We start from the raw sequence: 20,849 nt of genomic DNA on the forward strand, positions 1-20,849 counted from the left end.
ACTTATTAAAAAATAAAATAAAATAATAATAATAATAAAAAAGCATATAAAGACGCATAAATACTATTTACCCGCTATTCAGTCCTTGAACCAACCAACCTGCCTGCCAGCAGAATGAGCTGTTGACAAAACACAGCCTCTATTTAAGCCGCAGGCTCCGGGCAGCGGCCGAGGGGAGCCGCCGGTCTCCTCGCCGTGTCCCCGGGGGCCGCTGCCACGGTCTGTGCCCGCCACGTCTGGGACCCCCGGCGCCGCTGCCTTCGCCGCCGCCACCACCTGTCCCCCAACCCCAGCCGAGCCCCGAGCCGCAGCGCCCGCGCCACCAGGGAAGCAGGGAAGCAGGAGGGGGGCTCGGAAACCCCCCGCTGCCCCGACTGGTCCTGGCTCGGCTGCCAATCCCCCTTCGCCCCTCCTCGCGGGCACCTCCCCGGGGCGGGCAGAGGGAGGGATAGAGAGGGCATCTCTCGCGTCCTCCCCCGGGCCGCCCCCTCCCAGGTGCGAGCGGAGCCCTACGGCGGGGCCGCCGTCGGCCTTGGCCCTGGGGCCTGGCACTCACCCGCCGCCGCCTGGCCGTGCCCTGCGGCAGCCTCATGCCGAGGGGGGTGTGCGGGGCAGCCCGCGGCGCTGTCCCGGGCGGCCCAGCTCCGGCGGGCAGCAGTGCGCAGCGCCGACAGGAAGGAGGGATGGAGCCGGGGCGGGAGAGAAGGAGGGAGGGAGGGAAGGAAGGAGGGAGGGAGGGATGGAGGAGAAGGGCTGGCGGGATGCCTGCGGGAGGAGCCTGAGCCGCGCACCGCCCGGCGCCTCCACCGCCCCCGGCACTGCCCCAGGGGCACCGACACCTCCCGCCGGGCGGCTCTGCCCGGGCCCGCTGCTCGTCCGAGGTGTACCGCTGGTGGGACTGATTTTATCGGTCCGAACCGAATTTGACGGTGGCATCGCCATTAGCGGTGAAGCCGGCGTCTAGTGAGGACCGAGTTGTTAGAGGTGCTGCCGCGGCCGGTGAGGTCCCCGGTGGAGCGCTGAGAGACTGTTGCAGATATTATTAATAATAATCGGTGGTTTTAGGCATGGGGCTGACCTCATCATAACTTGAAGTTCTTCCCCTGATACGGTCAAATATTCTTAGGAAAATATCTTGAGTATCTCCAATGCTGCAGCCCCTCCAGGGTTTGAAGTGGTCGGCCTTGCCTTCCTAACCCTGGCTTTTGTTGGTGCATTTTGCCATTTGTGTTTGCCTCTAGTTTTTGAGGTCTGGGACTTGACCTCCAACATTTCTTTGAGGCCACAGCAGCTACATGCCAGCCTCTCTTTTAAGTTGAACTTGAAATCCCCACAATCCCACAGTCTCAAGAGTGAGGCAATTAAAAAAATATATACCATGGGGCCCATAAAATCAGAAAAATTGGCAAGCCTGTGGCTCCTCTCGTGTTCCCCAGTAAACCACAGCAGAATGGGGAGAAAAAGTAACTCATCAGTTTTCCTTGCATTTTTCTGCTTCAGTTTTCCAACAGAGGGTTTCCAAGTTGCTGTACATTGTTTTTCTGATTATCTGCTTGATAAAGAACTGCAAATACTTGTATGAAGGTCCTGGGCCAGACCGGTGTTGCATCTTGGCTAAGCAGATGATTTCAGGTCCCAACAGTCTTTGGCCACCCTGCACGTACTGTGCAACAGGCTGTTTTGTAGAGAAGAAATCTTTCACTGTTTCATTTCCAGTGTGTTTGCTTGTGCAGAGAAAGTTGAAGCTTCAGTAGGCCAGCAAGAGTCTCAAACCTTGTGGTTAGGTCATGCTTCTAAACATGTATTCAGATCTTCTGGCTCAAGAGCACACTTGTCTTCAGGCCTTGTATCCTGAGGCAGTTGTCTCTTTACTGACCTATATCACACTCTCAAGAGAAAGGATTGAGACTCCTTATACATATACCATTCATAGAAAGGGAGTTGTGTCTTGTTTTTTTAAAACAGGATTTAGAGAGAAACCCTGGTCTGTGAATCCCAATCAGAAGATGATGCCTTCTTATGCACATTGAAGTATTCAGTGTCCGAGGTTGTACAGACTTTAAGAAAGTTCTCTTGGGATTCTTACATGTAGTAGGTTTAAGCAGTTACCCTTCCAGCATATCATTAAGATCTTAACAGTTCCAAATCACTACCCACTGCGAAGGTCTGCTGAGTGGCCAATACTGTCTTCTAGACTTCACTCTAGGTGTTGAGGTTTGGTATGTCAATGGCCTAAGACCATTTTGGCATTTTCTAGGCCAAATGGCTTAGAACAAGCCCTGTTCTAGCCCAGAAGCCCTCCTGCCCGTTTTCCAACATCAGCCACACCACAGTGTAACTGGGAGTACCAATAGTACCAGAAGGCTTGGGGAGAAAGCCTTCCATTTCCTTCTATGTGACCTGTCCAAGACAACTGCTTCCTCTCTCATTCCAAGCTTCATTGACTGTACCATGGTGCCTATGCTAGAGTCTGCATCCCAGGCTTAGAAGGTTGCATCTGGTACCTGTGCCATGAATGACAGAGTGACAGATTAGAGGTTTCTAATCATGAAAGCAGCACAAGAACTCTTTTTCAAAAGCATTGAAAATGTTAAATGAAACTTTATCACCTTTCTTTTCTGCAGCTCATGTTATTTCACCTTTAGTAAAAGCTCACCAAGCATGTCACTTGTCAGGAAGCTCTGTACCATACAGGTTGTACGCTGTGTACCATGAGTAATTGTGACAGGTCTGGCTCATTTTCTGTATGATAAAATCAAGGAATAGTAATTTCTACTATTTTCTCTTATTAATCATCAAGGCAGCTTCTCTTCCATAGAGAAACTGGGCTAAGAGGTGTGGAATTTTTTTTTTTTAAGCAGAAAAATGTGCTTCTGAAATGTGAGGAAGCTTCCAGGAGAAATCAGAGGCAGGGGTAGCTCCTGGAATGGTTTTAAGGTTTTGATACTCTATTAATGACTTAATTTTTAATGACCCACTTGGAAGTTAAGAACCTTTCTAGATCTGATCCTATTTAAGACAAGCCTATATACTTCAAATTCGAAGGTAATAACACTACAGATGGTTGGTATCAGTCATATCTTTTTTGTATAGTGAAATATGTTAATTTCCCCTCGAAAAATGAATGGTCCAGTTACCCTACTACTTCTGAAAATATGCTGTCTATGCATTCTGTCTCATTATGAGACCTTCCTGTAAAATATCATAGCTGCTGCATTTTATAATGACACTTATCTGCATGTAGTATGTAAATGCAGGCCATTTATTTTGTTTCCTGTATTATCTCTGGTTTCCAGAAAACTGAAGGACAAATATTGGAATGCACACTGTATCTTTATATAATCTGTGTAGGATTTTGCCATTGATTTTAATAGCAGCAGGGCTGTGCCTTCCAACATTAATATTTTGGAGAGTGAGAGAGGAAAGTTTAGGTCTCTCTGCATATTAGGCTAGTTTATTTTATCCTAGTTTATCTCCATAATTGTTATTACTCAGAGAAAAACATATCTGTGTGTAGGTTAGACAAAACTTCTCAGGGCATGTAAATTTCAAATGAAAGTGAGAAGCCCAGCTAAGACCTTGTCATTAATGAGAGTTTCCTGGAGCCATTTAGTCTTGTATTTAAGGGTGTGTTGGTTATTTATGGCAGAGAAAAGGAACGGATGTGTTGATCTTCTGGAACTTTTCCTTTGTGCATTGTTTCCCATTTCACAGTTGTATTTGGCACCCACTTTCCTCCAGCCAATACAGGATATTAAAAAACTTCTTTGCTGAAAAGTTGTACACACATTTTACAAGCTGTACAGTTTAGGCAGAAGTGTGAGAGGTAGTACTCCTACTAGCCTTTACAACCACCAGAGAAATACAACCAACAAAGCAAATTGGGATCTCACAATGTATTCAGGAAAGCCAATAACAAAACTCACGCTGTCTGTGATAAGAGCAAGAGTAGTCCCTGTTCATGCCAAGAATAACCTCAAGTACTGTGCATGGTGCATGTGTTTTGGTGCACTGACAAAGAAACAGCTCTTTCCTATGAGGTCTCAGTGGAAGCATCCCTGTGTTGTCAGTCTGGCACAGAACTATTCTTGGAAATGAGTATACACTGACCCTAGAGAAATAAACTCTTTGTAATTAATATTTTTCAAGTACAGAGAATTTTTCTTATCATTAGGGGCCTATGCCTGTAAACCCAGTGACATGTTGGCAATATATTGCTAAAGAGCTTCAAAAAATTCCCTGGTGTCCCCTGTCTACAGGAAAACCATATGGTCTATTGTGGTTTTTGTGTTTGCAGTGAAGGACTTTGATCTACTGACCTGCACTAACTGAGATAGTGCCATGAATTTAAAAAGGAATGGGAAAAAAACTACCACTTGCCAAAACCAATTAAATTGAAGGCACACTTCTGTTCCTTTCACTAGAAAAACTTTTGCCTCGGGTGCCTGAAAAATACAGTGGAAATACTGGATTTATGACCAGTAATAGGACTCTTCTGGTATGTAGTGAAGGTAAAGCGATCTTTATGTGCAAGTGTTCTGACCAAAGTCATTAGTGCCTAGGACAGAGGACAAGGGGCACCAGATTTTGGGTCCTTACTAGGTATGTTGAGTCTGTTTTGACTGGCAACAACAATTTTTCTTTTAATGGATCTTTTATATCTTCCTGAGTCAAGTTTTTTTTATGCAATGATTTTGCCTCAGACCCTTGCTTGCCTTGTCCTCAAGGAACCTTTGGAATAATTTCTGCCCATTGCTTTATTTCCTCATTTTGCCATCTGCGTGGTTACTCTTCCTTTCAAGAAGATGTTATCTGAACCACTGTTATCAAAGGTTAGTTTTGGGGGTGGTGAGTTGCCAATACTATGTATTTAGCAGACCGAGCAGAGTGTACTTCTAGTCTTAACCATGTGGTCTCAGTGTAAACCACACACTCCTCACAGCTCCTTGATTTGACTGTTATTGTTCATGCCCATCATGCACATTAGTTCTAGATCTTTCCACCCTTTCATTAGTGCATCTTCTGATGCTTCCACATCCATGCATTTCCACTTGTACTTCAGCCAGATGAATCTCAATACTTCACTTACAAATGCCTACAGTCACTATTGTGACCTAGTGGCTGAGATGGGACCTGAGATGGGATTCTCGTCTGCTAAAACAACATACATGCTGTAAACTCATTAACAGTTTCAGGCCTGCTTCCTAATCTAAGCATTTATTCCATCCTGCAGTTGATTATACTGGCAGTGTGAAGTTCAGCCCATGCTTAATCATTGTGTTGGATGTAACCCATTGCTGAGTCCCATACAGTAGCATAAGAGGTCAGTCTTCAGGTCAGTGAAATAAGATAGTTCTTGGAAAGAAATTAAGCTAAATATAAATTCCTGAAGAAACACCAGCAAATGGTAACAATCTTACTGACTGTGGAAGGGTTGGTGGAAGCAGTCCTAGACTTAAGTCTGATTTATGGATAAGAAATTGAAGAGGCTTGCTTTGCATGGTAGTGTAAAGGCCTAACTTCATACTAAGATTTATGAGAGTCAAAAGTTAATTTAGATTTGTAATAGCCAGAGAAGCATGGAAATCTGCAAATAAAAGATACTGAAAATATTTCAGACATTCATATACTCTTAATATTGCAAAGCCCTCAGTTGCCTCCCCAGCATCAGTGTATAACACCAAACATACACCCCTGCTCTGTGCAACTTTAAGTTCAACTCCTTATTTAGCAATTCTTGTCACTGTGATGTTGGGTCTGTTTCCAATGTAATGCCATTCCCATCAATCACACCTTCCTGCTCACAAGCTTGTCAGCTGGATATTGTCATGTTTTCTCTTATTTCAGTGAGATCCCACAAAGAAATGTCCCCTGTACTATGAAGTTTAGTAAGTTTATTCTTCAGATTATCCATGCTTCAGTCCATGGCCTGAACATGTCTGATGAATGTTAGATGAATTTGAAGCACCTTAAGCTATTGTGAACTTTACATGCACTTAAGAGCTGATCTCTACATCAACAGGAGACATTTGACCATGTAACTCATCTGACGTGCCAGCTTTGGTGAATCCTGAAAAAATGGCTAGAATTTAAAAAACTCTTCATGCACAAAGCTTCCAGACAACAACAATCTCTCCCCCTGCTGAACCATATCCAGGCAAAGAAATATGCTTTCTCCCATATCATCCTTGGACTGAGCCTTAAGCCCACTCAACTGCTTTTAACCAAAATGCATCAGCATAAATATAGTAAAACAAAAAGAGCTCATCCAGAGAGGAGGTGGTGATATGTTAACAACTGCTTTTCAGGGGCATATGAAGTTCAATATTTACAAGGTTCATGGCATTCTTTCTGTTAGCCTTTTCATGTTGGTTTTGATGTGTGGGTTTCAATTCTGCTTAACACAGTGCATCAGAGCTTAGCTTATTATACTATTAAATAATGTGCAAATAAGATACCTTAAGGTGTGGCCTTGGAGCAAACAATGGCAAAAATCTACTTATTAGATGCAACTTTATTCTTCCTGGCCTGACTTTAGAAATATTATTGTTTGGTGTGTCTCAGCCAGCCTGGCTAACCACAGCTGTCTTATTGGCTAATTAAAGGTTTAAACAGATTTTCTAATTCAAGTAAAGAAGACAATACCAGAATATCTAAAAGTCAAGTTGAAAGATGCTGTCATAAAAGCAGGCAGTTGTCTACATTCAATAAATACTGTGGTCTGTATCCATTCCAGGAATTTCCATCAAGGTGGCCCTGTTTTTGCCCTCTGTTGTGTTTTGATTTTTATATGTCTACCGATGATGTATAATCCTCCTAACCTGGTACAGACTTAATTACCTATCTGCATACATCCTCACATCCTCACTGCTGGTGTAACAAGCACTTTGACTTTCACTAGTTTGCAGATTGACAGCAATCTCAGTCTGCCTCTGCACATCCAAAGTAAAGCCAAAGGAGCTGCCCATCCAGAGAATGTTTGTTACAGCATCAGGGCTGTAAGAGGAAGCTTCAGGCAGAAAACTGTTTTGTGTAAAATACTTCTTAGAATGTGTAAGGACAGCACTGGAGAAACCAGAAATGTACATACACCCTGAAAATTTCATGATTGAGCATGCTCTGCCTTGTTACCTAACTTTGCCAAGCTGGATGTCTAGGCAACTTCCTTCCCCACTTGGGTCACCTGAGATGCAGAGAACAACCCTCCCTGTATCACAGATCCCCATTTCTCAGCACTGAGATAAAAGTGATTTACATTCAGATGTGGCTTTGCTCACCCCTCTGGGCTCACTGAGGAGGCTGCTCAGGGTGTTCTTGACACAGATTCCATGAGTGCCTGAGGCACAGACTCAGATAATTAATGAACTGGTCTAGCTTAGGGTTTGTCAGGTACTTTTTCTGCCAGCAGAATAAACTTGAGCTTCCACTGTGTCACTACTTCTGTGATCCTCTACAGCATTATGTTAGTATAAATCTTTGCACACAGCCACACAGTAACACAGAACAAGCAAACAATTATTTTTTCATTTTTTAAAGTAACCTTCCCTCAAATTATTATTTTTTTTTTTTTGCTGAATAATTCCCTTGCTGTGAATTACATTGAACACAAACATCAAGCCACTGGAAGGCTGGTAGGAGGTAGGAATAAATAGGAATAAACAGCAAAGGGCAAAAGTTGATGGAGTGCTCTTTCTGTCAAACCACAGTCCTAGGTTCTAGGCTGTCCTTAGTCAGGGAGGGGTGGTGAGTTCAGCCCTCAGCTATGTGCCTTGGCCACTAGATTGGAGTATTTCAGGAATAGCCAGGGACCCAAGCATGCTTGCAGAAGCCAGGATGGACTGACAGTAGGAATTTGGGGAAAGCAGGGAACCTGCATTTTTTCCATTGTCTGAAGAAACACTGACAGCTGAGGGAGCAGAACTGTGTCACTAATTGCAGAGATTACCTGGAGTCTGTGTCTCAGCCCATGCTCATCCTCCACAAACCACTCTAACCAAGTTGTTTGGATACCCACTGAGTCGTGGAAAGTGCCTTGCCTGGTAGAAGGACTACCTGGTTTTCTGCTGAACATGCATCCAGGAAGCCTTTATTAGGCTCCTAGTTGCAAGCTTGGAGGTACTTCAGTGAAGCCCCAGTAAAGATGTTTGATTTTTGGCATGCTGGCTGTTGTGAGCTCGGAGTGCTGAATGCCCCTTCAGCCAGCACCTCTTCTCTGTTTTTTTCTTGGTGCTGCTGTGCAGTGCAGACTGGAAATGAACACTCCTACCTTATGGTCACAGCAGCACTGAGCATTTTAATGTTCATCATGTTTTGGTTAAGCTGCTAGTTTTCTGTCACTTAAAGGTAAAGAGAACTCAAAAAATCTAAGCCCACACATACTTTTTGCTGAACCTAAAATATATAATTACAAATCCCTACAGGCATCTAGCAGGTGAAAAGACTCACGGGAAGCAACCTGCTGAGCACAGGGCAATTGTTCTAGCCAAGAGGAAATTTCTGTTGTCTCTTTTTTTTTTCTCAGTTTTGCTTTCCTACATAGCCCTATGAGCTGAAGATTCACCTTCTACATATGTTGTACGAGGCAGAAATCCCACCATGCCTTGTTTCAGACCCCTGGCTTTAAAGTTTTTCTTCTCCTGCCTGTAATAAGCAAGGCTGAACCCAATGAAGACTGGCTGAAAGTCCTTATCTTTCAGATGTAGAACATACACACTGTAAAGTCACATTTAGATGGATCTTTGAAGGTGATGCCACTAACATCAATATCTTGCTTTATCTTGTGCTACTTACAATACTCAGGCCTCCACAACTAGCATTTGTGGCCTGAAACTTTCTCTTGGATTTAAACACCAGAGAAACAATAGATGTCATCAGATGCTGCTGAAAACACCACCTTCAGCGACAGAGGTGGTTAAAGGTTTATTTGGGAAGTGGAAGAGCTTGGGCAAAATGGGCCAGAGTGCTCCAGAGGATGTTTCCCGTGTCCATAGGGTGCTCTGACCACCTCATTAGGCTAGAGGGCACTGTCCACTCTGCTTTTGTATCTTGAACATCCCTCAAAAAAAAAAAAAAAAAAGGTAAGTAAAGCAGAAAAGGCTGGGGAACAAATGAAGATGATTGTGCAAATTGTAGTGCCTGGGTAGGGAGTAGGAAGTGCAAGCTTCTGAACCCTGCTCCAGGGCAAGCATTTTTTTATGTATTCAGGTGCAGAAGATGTGTTTTCCACACAGAACAGTTGGACTTGCTAAGGAAGTTGGGAAGAAACTTGTACTTACCCATGACAGTCACACTATGATTCGCCCTGTCCCTTATTACAGTCAGCAACCTTGACCCATCTTGTGCAATCCTGCCACTTTCCTGGACTGCAGAGGAACACGACTCTGTGTTAAACTATCCCAGAATGGCCTGATGCCTCCCACAGAGAAACCCCCACAGGGGAGCCCCAACAGAAAGACTTGCTGAAGTATCCACTCCTTCTGCAGTTTTACATAAGCTGTGCCACTAACAGGTTTTTTCATTGGGGTCAAAGTAGTAATAACTTCCCCCAAATCTTCCACTTCTGAAGAAGGCAGGAGCAACAGCAGGCATTCGGATGTGCTGACCAAAGGTCAAAGGTGACTTTCAGTAATTAAGGGCTGATTATACTGTTTGGACCTGGAACTACAGAACAGCCCTGTTCTGCAGTGACACCAGCCCAGGTACCTCACTGCTTCCACATCCATAACTCCAGAATGACCCTCTGGAATGAGTAGACAATCTGATATGCTCCACGGATGACAATGTTTTCACAAATCACTGAGGGGTTTTTGTGCTGTTTTTTGTGGGGTTTTTTGCAAGACATGGTTGCCAGAGAGACTGCAGGCTGGCTGTTATTACTGCACATCAATGTGAAGTCAGTTCTGCTAGTCCAGCTGGCTCTGGCTCCAGAAAAAAAGGGAGTGTACTAAAGGCCTCAGGGAGAATTTGTACCAGTTTACCTGTGGGATGTATTCCTATTGCTGGTAAGAGGAAGAACAAGAATAAGGTCTGCTTCCAGTGGTAACTACTCAGCATAGTCTCAGACCAAGCCAGAAATAAAGCAATTCAATTAGAAAGATAAAGTCTGGGGGACAGTGTCACCTCAAGCACACACAAAAGAAGTCCTGCTACAGCTCTGCAAATGCTCTTGTTTTTCTCTCTTCTGGTTTAGTTAATTTTTTTCCCTTTTTCTTCTCCCCCTTCTTATTGATCTTTCCTTTTATTATTCTGAAGGTGGTTAAAAGGCTACCTCTGCAATTTCTTACAGAAGACTGCCTTATGTGCCCCAAGTGACAGAAATTTCCAGAGAGCTAATGCTCATTACATAGAGCAGCAGTCACTGACCAAATGTGATGCTACTCCTCACTTTTGAGATAAACCACAAGCTGTAGAACCAGCCCACTAAATATCCTCCTAGAGATGCCTTAAATTTTCTTCTCTAATTGCAGCACTGTACAGAGAAGTAACTTTCACAGGAAATCTCTGTACTAGGAACAAATGGGAAGCATGGGACTCTAAAGATTAGAAAGGAAAGGTTATCTTTGTGTTTAGCTAGTCATTTGCTGCTTCCAGCAATTTGGAAAGATAAAACTACATAACTGTTAAATTTTATTAAGGGACATAAACCAGCTCCATATTCATTAGCATGAATGTTTAATATCAAACCAGGCTAGGCAAAGTGAGTATGAATCTCTTGTCTTTGATCTATACAGGAGTAGATTGAGTAAATGCAAAACTTTGCTGTCAGTTTTATTGAGAAAAGAATTTAACTCTCTACCATAGGTCTAATGCCTTCACTAAGATTTTTCCTGAAAAAGCTGAATGGAGCAGAGAGGAAGACTTTAGTGATATAAGCATTAGAAAGATCGGTACTTTACTGCTGTGACTCATTCTTCTCTCATAATTTTATTTTTAAAAGCCAATTAATGATGTTTATAAGATGTGTATTAATGCTTGCTCTTGCAAACAAATGTAATTAACATGTAATTTGTGATTTTGCAATTTTATTTTTGAAATTAGTGAAACACGGAATAATCTTTACAAGTTTCAAGATTAACACATTTTACTTTTTCTTGAGGAATGATTTTATGGATGAAATCCTCTCTTTTTAGTCAAAAGATAAACAACATTGGGCAGCTCATGACCCATCTGTTACCATCAGTATCTGAACTGCGCATGTTGCTTTAATTACAAGTTAGCTTTCCTTTAGTGCCAGGCTGGTAAATTTCCTGTATGCTTTTGCTTTCTTATTTTAGAGGTATCGGAGTATTTAGATTTACAAAAATCAGATTCCTGAGAGGCAAAAATTAGCTTTGCCATGGGAGTATGTTCCAAAAAAAAAACACGTCTCCAAAATTTTTTTCAAAATCTCTTATTTGAGCCTAATCAGTTCAGAAGAATGAATAAAATAATATAAATATAAAATAATATAAAATAATCCAAAATTAATTAGATAACAAAGAATCTGTGATGTTCCTTGAGCCTCCATTTCACTATTTTTGTATGACTCATTTGTCCAGGACAACCTGAGGAGCTGATGGCTTGCAAAAAGTAAGAGGTGTGCAGATCCGTACTTGGAGAAATGAAATCATGTAGAGCTGTCTTGGGCATCAGCAATTTCTGCCTCCCTGTGCTCTTTGGAGTGTGCTCCTATTGACATGATTATGCTGACAAGAGCTTGGCATCTCTACAAAGCACATCTTTCAGCGCTGATCTCACAGGTTTGCAAAAGACATGTAAAAGACTGTTCTTCATTTCCAGGTGAACTCATAGGACTGTCTTGAGGTGTTCTAGCATCCTTAAGACATTTGCCTGGTTTTCCTGCATTTTAGAATAGCAGAACTGAAACCAAAAATTAACCAGGAAAAGTGTGAGCCTACTCTTATTATGTTAAAAAACAGCAGAAATTAATTTCAACTAGATCTTTTTTTTTTTCTCTACCACAAAGGTCTGTTAGTCTTCTGGTATGTATTTGTGAAGATCTTTCTTCAAATAAATAATCAGGAAGAGAAACTAGAATGGAAATAACAGAGGTCACTGCAGAAGCACTTGCCACAAACACCTGAGAAAATTAGACAAGAACTACTGTGAGTCCTGGCTGAAAGAAAAAAGGGGATTATAAGCAGCAGAAGAGATTTCAGTTCTTTGAAGTCTGGTATTATGTTCTTTGCAAGAGTGTATCACAGAAGGGCTGAATCTCTCACTGCTGCCTTCCCTGAATGGGAATCATCTGCAACAACCTGCATTGTTCTAGTTGCCCAAATGAAATGGGGAGCAGGAGAGGGATTATTGCTTAGATGGATCATACAAAATGGCAGAAAACATGCATTTTAGAAATATCCTATGTAAAGCACAAAGCTTTAGTGGAGGAGGGGGAAGAGTGGAGGATGACTTTGAGGACAATGGATGGGGCTTTCCTAACCTGGTCGTTCCCAAGTTTAAGCATGAAATATTGCTGAGTTTCTGTTGCTGAGCATAGCCCAACAGACATAGGCACTGTAAAGACAAGGGAGATGAATTTTAAAGGAGATGGACACCCAACATTCACCTGTGATTCTGCAAGCACAAACATGCAGTTCTGAGTTGAGATTCTCTCTCTCAAATATTGGAGAAATCATTGCACAAGAAAACCAAGTGAATAGAAACAGGGAACAAAAGAGGAAAAAGCATACTAAAATGTTCCTGTCCCCAACTTCCAAACATGAACACTGTCATATTAGAATGAGAGAAATTTATTTTTGAATAGATAGAAATAATGTCCATATTTTGTTACAGAAACTATGCAGATCTTGATGTTCCTCTGAAAATGCCAGTGCAGAATGAGGGCAGAAAAATCATTCATTAGCTGAGATTAAATTAAATAGCCAATTAAAACTTCTTCATAAATAACCATACACTTTATGTCTTCTGTTTGTGAATTTTTAAAAACACTGTGTCATTTAGAAATGGTAAAAAATATTATGTCTCTCCTGAGAGACATAATTTGATCATGATAGGCATGAGCTTTCAGCATTCAATGATGTCCATATGCTTTTCATTGGAGTCAAGAAAAGAATTACATGTGTGGTTTTCATAGATGAAGGCTTAGAATAAGACAGGAAGTTTTGAGTGATTTTAGATTTAATGACCCAGGCAGATCCCAGCTTGCATGTCTGAAAAGCCACATGTGGAGATACAGAAAAGGATGAACTGTGGTCTTATAAAGATACTCACATTATAAATGAAGATTATCAGTAAGATTTTTATGGTCAAATGTTTATTAAATTATTTTTAATTTAATTGTTTTATTAAGGTTTATTAAACTATGGTATTTCTTTCCCTTATAAATAAACAGAAGCATAAAGCGTATTTAGTAAGAGGATATCAGCTCACATAGAAATCACTGTGATGGCATGACCCTGAACTTCTAAAGGGGTGAAAAACCTTTCCCAAAGTCCAAAGTCTTAGTGTTGTTCCAAGTTCATTTGTTTGAGAGATGATGCCTTCAGCAGCAACTCTAACAGAGAGGGAACCTCCTGAGGAAGCCTGTGTATATTCAAAAGCTTCCGAACGATTCCAGTAAAAGTCCTTGTACAGAAAGTTCCAGCTCACTTCTTGTTTACTCGGTTAGCTGGTGTAGAAGAGTCACATAGGATTTCCCTAACAAATCACATGTTCTCATATTGCAGCATCCTTGAGCCAAATGCATAGAAAACCTTGGGTAACCTTTTCTTCCTCAATATACACAGAGAGAAATAATCTGTTTTCAACATTTTTGGCCCCTGTATTATAGAGATAAGAGCCAAGTAATGACCTATTTCGGCATATTTCCTCCTGCACTCTAAACAGCATCTGTATAATTTTCTTTCAGTCTTATCCTTAACTTTATAAGCAAGAGAGTCATACATGTAGTAACATTACATGAGTGTACATTTACTATTTTGAATATTGGTTTGCAGGAAATTACTTCCTTGCAGATACTGTGAGCTATTTTCCCATGTCTACTGAGATAAACAAACCTGAGGCTAAATGAGGCTTTGACTGTGTTTTTGGAGAGCCTGGATTCCAAGATCTACTTCTGAGGCACTTCAAAGTCACACATAGCCTTGCCCTTGAGCATTTGGCTCTCCTAACTGATTTTCCGAGCTCCAAGTGCAAGGAACTGCCTTAAGTCGGTGTTTTTATTGCAAAAGGTGTCAAAAGATAGCCAATACAAAACATTGATGACACAGATTTTTCTACATTCCTAGTGAAAAGGGACAAGATTATGAGAATGACATTTTAAATGTGTTAAGTTTGCTTATCAAGAGAAAGGGAGACCTGAATTCTACCCTCTGCTCCAAGGACTGTGTATGCACTGAATCCAGTTACTGATTTACATAAATAATCCTTTCAGCAGCACCAGAATCCAGGTTTCCATTAGTCCAAAAGTGCCTCAATTACTGCATTAAGGATCCAGGCGCCTGATGTATTTTTCTTGCTTGATGAGACTTGATGTCTTTCTTCAGAGTGACTTGGCTTTTGCAGAAGCAGTGAAAAAGCCATCTATTGCCCCTGTCAGAAGGGGCAATAAGAATTATCTGCTTGAAGAATTTGTATGCAGGTTACTTCAGCCAAGTGTAGGACACTTTAGGTAACGTTCTCTTTTCTAGTCTACATAAGAGAGAGATGCACTTATACATTTAAGTACGTATGACACTGAAAATATACCATATAATCTGAATAATACCAGTAAAAAATATTGAAACATAAATTCCTGTTTATACTGTCTTGATGAGATGTGAAAATTGTTTACAGTTTCCATTTATGGAGTAATATCTGTGAAAGATTTTAATTCTCCTTGGGAGGAGAAAGGGTAGTGCATTCACAGCTCAGGCAAATGGTGAGACTGTGATGAGAAGTTCCAGTGTTGTTTTAGGGGCACATTTTTTTTTTTTTTTTTTTTTTTTTTTTTTGGCACAATTTTATACATTTTCGTTACTGTTATGCACAAATTTTTGCTCATATCACATGTCCAGAAAAGCCTGCTTAAATGTCATACATTTTTTTAGGAGACTATTCTGGTAGGGTTTTTTTTTTTTATGTCAGGCAGAGTAACTTAGAAAATACTATCTGTTTAAGATGGCTTTATTTCCAGTCTGATTCCACAGAATGCAATAAAAAAATCTTTGTGTTCACATCAAGTTGAGACTGAAAGAGTATTCCTGTCAGAATAGCAACAGTTCTCTGCAGGATTTTATGTCACAGAAGGATTAGCTTTCAGTTAGCTTTGTATAAGTTGCCTGGACTCTTAGGCCAGAAATTGTTCTTCACTAACATGGATTCATTCATTTGGTAAGTACCAGCAAAGTAGGCATGATGTGTTCTCATTGGGTAAGAAAAGTTGTACAAAGAGAAATTTCAGAGACTGACTGACAGTAACAGTCTATTTAACAAGTATGTGCCTATACTGGAGCTCAGTGTTGCCTGGCAAAAACTAGACACCTAATTTTTATGAAATTAATAAAATAATATATCCTCTACTATACTGTATTTTGAAATCCAGAAGGGAAACTCTGAACTGTAAGAGCAACCCTACTAAAGAAGATTCCTTCTCTTTAATGAGTACTTTGCAGGCCAGGTCCATAGCTCAGACACCCATTCCCAGCATCACCTGTGTGCAAGATTTTTAGTAGTACATATCCTCCCCAAGTTTGAATGATTACACCACTGAAGAGTTAATGTCTTCAGTGACTTTTTTGTTTTGTAAAGCATAAACTTTGCAAAAGCACAGCATTTTGTTTAAAGGATGTGTTTAATTCCCCTAAGCCAACAGAAACTAAAGGTTTGGAAACCATGTCAAACTCACTATATAGACTGTGCACAAACTTTGTGGTTACTTTTGCCTCTCCAGTGACTCACCCCAAGTTGTTTTTGTATCCTTAAAATACAGATTTAGCTTCAAATTCAGCTCAGCTTGCACAGTCACATTTGCTGTACACTGTCTTTGTATCTTGGAATTGTGAAGTATATTCTCTCCATACCACTGGCTCTTCCCAGAAGGCATTTCTGTTTTCAGTTGTAGGCAGAACTTAGAAGAAAACTGCTAATTAAAAATAATTCTGTTATAATATCACTTGCAAGAGGGAACATCTCTTGGTTTCCAAGTCCAGAGGTGATGCTTCCTTCATGAGCCCCTGAAATTGCACAGAGTAGAGTTTGGGAATTGCCAGTAGCTAGCTGCATTGGATTGGGCAATGACAGCTGACACACACCTGTTTTTAGATACACTGGGAAAAATCCCCAAGCATGAGCATCCAAAATTTAGACATGCTATTCAAGGGCAAAACCTCCAAACCTATGTGTCCTTGTTTCAGGAATGTAGCCTTGTTTTATTAGGAAAGCAGCAAACTAGTTGCTTCTATAATAGTTTATATTGCTACAAAGGTATAGTTTGAGTCCAGGGATGGTGTGTGAAATGCAAGAGCCAGGAACAGCATTATTCACTACATTATATTTCATGGCAGTAGTAGGTGCATTTTCAAATACTTAGGCAAAAAGATAGAGTTTCCAGAAAATAAGTGGGAAACATTGTTCTTTCATAATGGCAGTTAAATACGTCTGGAAATCCACTGCTTGCTTGATAATTCTGGGCAGATTAGCTCCTTGAGCATCTTCTGCAGCATATTAAAAATGTGCAGTAAGCCACACCTCAATTGTTTTCACTTGCAATATTATTTGGTGCCAGCCCAGAAGGAAACTGTGCATTGTAAGCACATACAGCCCCACTCACTTTCACCACAGAAGCACTGGCAACAGTAGCAGGTAACATTCCCCACACTGGGTATACGTTCAAATTTCTATTCCAACTGAAGTAGAACCTCCTAAAATTCCAGCTTCATCATTTGTTTATTTTGAGACCTAGATGAGTAAAGCTGGTAATGATGTAAATGGTGATACTGCTTGCAATTTGGTTTGCTCACCACGTTTGTCTGCTACATGTACATCAGTCTCTCATTGCAGGTGGCTATGCCAGCAAAGCAGAAGGGTCTGCTGGTGGTCTGTTTCATTGCCACCTACTTGCTTTCTTCTGCCCTTCATGGTTTTAATGACAGTAACGACTCATGGCTCCTCAATTTGCCCCAAGCTCCTTCCAGACATGTGAGGCGACATTTTTTTTTTTTTATTTTTTTTTTTTTTTTAGCTTATCAAGCATATTAAGAACATATTTTCAACCTACTGTTTCTACTTCACTTAATTTTGGTTGACCAGGCTCAAGCAGCAATGGAAGGGCTTTCCCCAGATGTTTCTTGGTTTGTCTTGCATCATTCTAACCACACACTTCACTCACTGAAGCTAAAAGGGATTAAAACACTATTTGTGTTCTTTATTGACACCCTCCCCATGAGTCCTAATTAAATTTTACCCATATATCCTTGAGCAATCTTTTATTTCTAAAATTATTTCATTCCTCTTTTGTCTTTCTAGTACATGACTGTCACTTCTGTGTAAAACAAAATAAATGACAATTGTCTGGTATATCCTAAAATATGTTCTTCTGATTTTGAAATAAAGGAACACACATTCCTACTCCCTTTATCTCCTCATATGGACATTACAATCAATGTTCATATTGGGATTCTGGTTATCTGTGCTCCCGTTCTAGTTACCAAAGTTTTGTTTTCTACGGTTTTCAGCTGCTAGAGAAGTTTACCTAAAATCTTCTTGTCAGATTAAAGTCAATAGTTTGTTTTATCTTTAGTAATCTCAAGTCCCATTTTTCTTTCTACTTCCTTGAAGTCTCAAATTATGCTATGTATGGTATTTTCTCTCTTTCTCACCTTAAGAACACATGGAGTCAATCTTTCTCTCTACTCCCACTCTTACTTTCCATCAATCACCTTGCTACTCAGCTGTTACCTCTACTGGGTAAGGAATGGGTATACAAAATGTCACAAATGGAAATTTACAAACTGTAATGAGAAGGAAATGTGATACTTACTACTGCCTATTTCAACACTTAAAAAATGTTGCAGAGACACTATTTTCAGTTCAACAAAGACAGTTTGCATAGTCTTTAAGCTACCTTATCCCACCATCGCACAAAGTCCTCTCCATCTTCTCTCTAGTTTCAGTAATTCGGTTCTAAAATTCCCAATATTTTGTTTTTTGCTGTGGCTGAGAGTTCAAAATGCTTCTCAAGACCCTTATAAATTTATCTGCTACAAAAAGCTCAGCTATCTGTAATGTTAGAATATTAAAGAGCTGCCTCCCTCCCTCCTTCCCTCCCTCCCTCCCCATTCTTGCATTCTGTCCTTTATCACACTCACAGTTCATCTTTTTGCCTGCGTATGTGGTTGATCCCATAACACCGTAACATACTCCCGCACATGTATATTTTCCTCTTGCCCATTTAGTCCACCAAATCCTACAAGCCCTGCATGATTCTATAGTTCTTTAGGCCTTTTTTTGCCTTGTCTGACTTAGCATGACACGAGCTTGGAAGTTTAATTCTCACTGTTCCATCTCTGTCTCCATCTGTGTTACCATGAACTGTTCAATGAGCCCTTGTTCCTTACACTTTGAATTCTCCTGAATTGTCTTCTCTGGCCATAAAATCTTCTGGAGTCTACTTATTCCAGCCTGTCTTTCAGATACCTCCAGGATTTTGTGTTATATCTGTAATTTGCCTACCGAATTTTCTTGTCACTTTTGTGCTGTCACTCTATGATCAGCTCTTACACTTTCTATCTTTGGCTTGCATCTTGATACAAAACATGCAAACTGATTACTAAGAACCACCTCTGTAGATAAATGGATATGCTTGAAAACTTTTGTGTTAAGAAACTTTGCTACTCATCCATAATCTTAACTGTGACAAAACCAATTAATCTCATGCCATTGTTAATTGTTACATGAAAAATATTTGATCCATTTCATTGTCTTCTACCTCTCACTTTCCTATTTTGGCATTGCAGCCATACACCACTATTTTGGTGACACCTTTGGCTAGATTCTTGAAGAATATTACTTTCAGCACAATATTAGTCTTTCATGTTGTTAGGTATTTCTTTGCTGGGAATGCAATTCCTAATGAGTTGCACTCCTAAATCAATGCACTCCTAATGCACTGGATGTCCCACTAGCTTGAGATACAGCACTTTGCTTGGTTTTCTCTTTTAAAATCACAAAAATTGAGAATATAATTTCAGTGGGTTACTAATGTATCAGTGGATATAAAGAGAGACAGAATGCCCTCCTTGACCTTCTTCCAGCACCCTTGCTGCTAGAGTTACCAGTGCTTGTCCTTTCTAAGAAGCAGAAGTAGCCTCAGACATTTCCCCCTCCATGTGGTATAGCTCTTAAACAGCACTTGGGAATGAAACTCTCTTTCCATGGGTGTGGCACCACTAACCTTAAAGTTTATTTCCAATAAGTAGTTGAAAGTTTTGTCTGAGTATATCAGCATGGATTTCATAGACTTTATCAACAAGGCTATCTCATGCATTCTATATTTGTTGCACTATGGTCTGGAGTACTTTTGGCTTGCTTAAAAATATTCCTTGTACATGTGGTAAGGATTACCAAGCAGCAGAGTATTTCTTGCACCAAACAGTAAATCTAAGCTTCAAAGGCCCCTAAAGAACAATGGCTCCATCTCACACAGAATCTGAGTACCTGTGTCCTTGCACTCCTTTGAAAATTCCAATCCAAACACAGTACTGAATGCATCTGTTGGAGACATTGAAATATCTCAAAGAAGATATACCTCTATGCTCTTTTCTGTCAGCACTTATTATATCACAATAAGAAAACCAGATATTGCCTTTTAAAGCAGATGTTATTCCAAGATTCCTTTTTCTTAATAAAACCAACTGAAACGGTTTAGGCAAGAGACAGCATGATCTCTTCAACGTAGCGCCTAGAAGTCTGCAGGAATTCCTGTAAAGAAAAAACCCCTATTTGTTCTTTTAAATAAATAAAAAAAAAAGCATGAATACTCTTTCTCTGCATCTTTGTCTACATATCTATGTCTGACTATTCTTATCTGCAGGGTGCTCTTGCCACTGCAAGTCTAATTTAATTATTAAAAGAAAACTGTGACTTAGAATTTCTCCTTAGGATGTTTTTATCTCAGATTCCATCACTTTTAATACCAGGGCACATCCATTTTTCCCTGCTGTTGAGATGCCAGGATCACACCTACAAGGCAGTATGAAGTGAAGCAATGCAGAGAAAAAGCAGGCTGCCTGTAAAGTATTCATTCAGCAAATTATATGAGAAAGTTTTAATTCCAGTGGATACTGAATTTCTTTGTGGAACACGGATGGCTTTAAGAATGGAATAAAACATAACTGTATTCTGAAATGCTCTTTTGAGTCATTATCTCAAAATTAATAATGGTTCTGTGTCATATAGTCGATTTTGCAAAGTTCTCCTGAGCACTCGGTAGCCTGAACCAAGCTGCACATGGAGCACATCTCTATGTGTTCATCTCCCACACATGAATTGGAGAGGATGTTTCCATGATCTGCCCAACTCTGCAGAGTTTTCTAAGATTCTCACGGATAAAAGTAAACTTTGATGAGGTAAACACACTGGGATTTAGCAAGATGGGCATCAGCCTTTACGTAAAAAAGTCTTTACCTCACATATCAGTGTCCCACTCAGGAAATATGTTCTGCTAGCACTCTGCACTAAAAAAGCTGTAAGATTTTGGAGGAGAAAAACCAATGAAACTGAGGAAAATTCTTAAATGGGAAACTTGGGGCACTTCCTATGCCATTTTAGTAGGTGCATTTCTAATGGATTCTTATTGTAAATTATGATACAGTAATACAGCCACAGGAGAGACCTGATTGCAAATCTGGTCC

General features: G+C 40.5%; 1 protein-coding gene across 7 annotated transcripts in view; it reads right to left on the reverse strand.

The window, feature by feature from the left end:
- The window catches only part of LOC139790090 (leukemia inhibitory factor receptor-like), an 84,809-nt gene that overhangs the window by 51,456 nt on the left and 12,504 nt on the right, over nt 1–20,849 (reverse strand). For 2 of the 7 annotated variants that reach the window (XM_071731380.1, XM_071731371.1), the window contains exon 2: nt 8,791–9,055. The exons of 1 other annotated variant lie outside the window; for it this stretch is intronic. The gene's annotated coding sequence lies outside the window, so the exon portion shown is untranslated. Of the gene's footprint in view, nt 1–71; nt 380–556; nt 759–8,790; nt 9,056–20,849 lie in introns of those variants that run through there. 4 more of the 7 variants (XM_071731372.1, XM_071731376.1, XM_071731374.1 and 1 more) reach the window with 4 other exon arrangements.

This window comes from Heliangelus exortis, chromosome Z (genome assembly GCF_036169615.1).
Source record: "Heliangelus exortis chromosome Z, bHelExo1.hap1, whole genome shotgun sequence".
Taxonomy (NCBI): Eukaryota; Metazoa; Chordata; class Aves; order Apodiformes; family Trochilidae; genus Heliangelus; species Heliangelus exortis.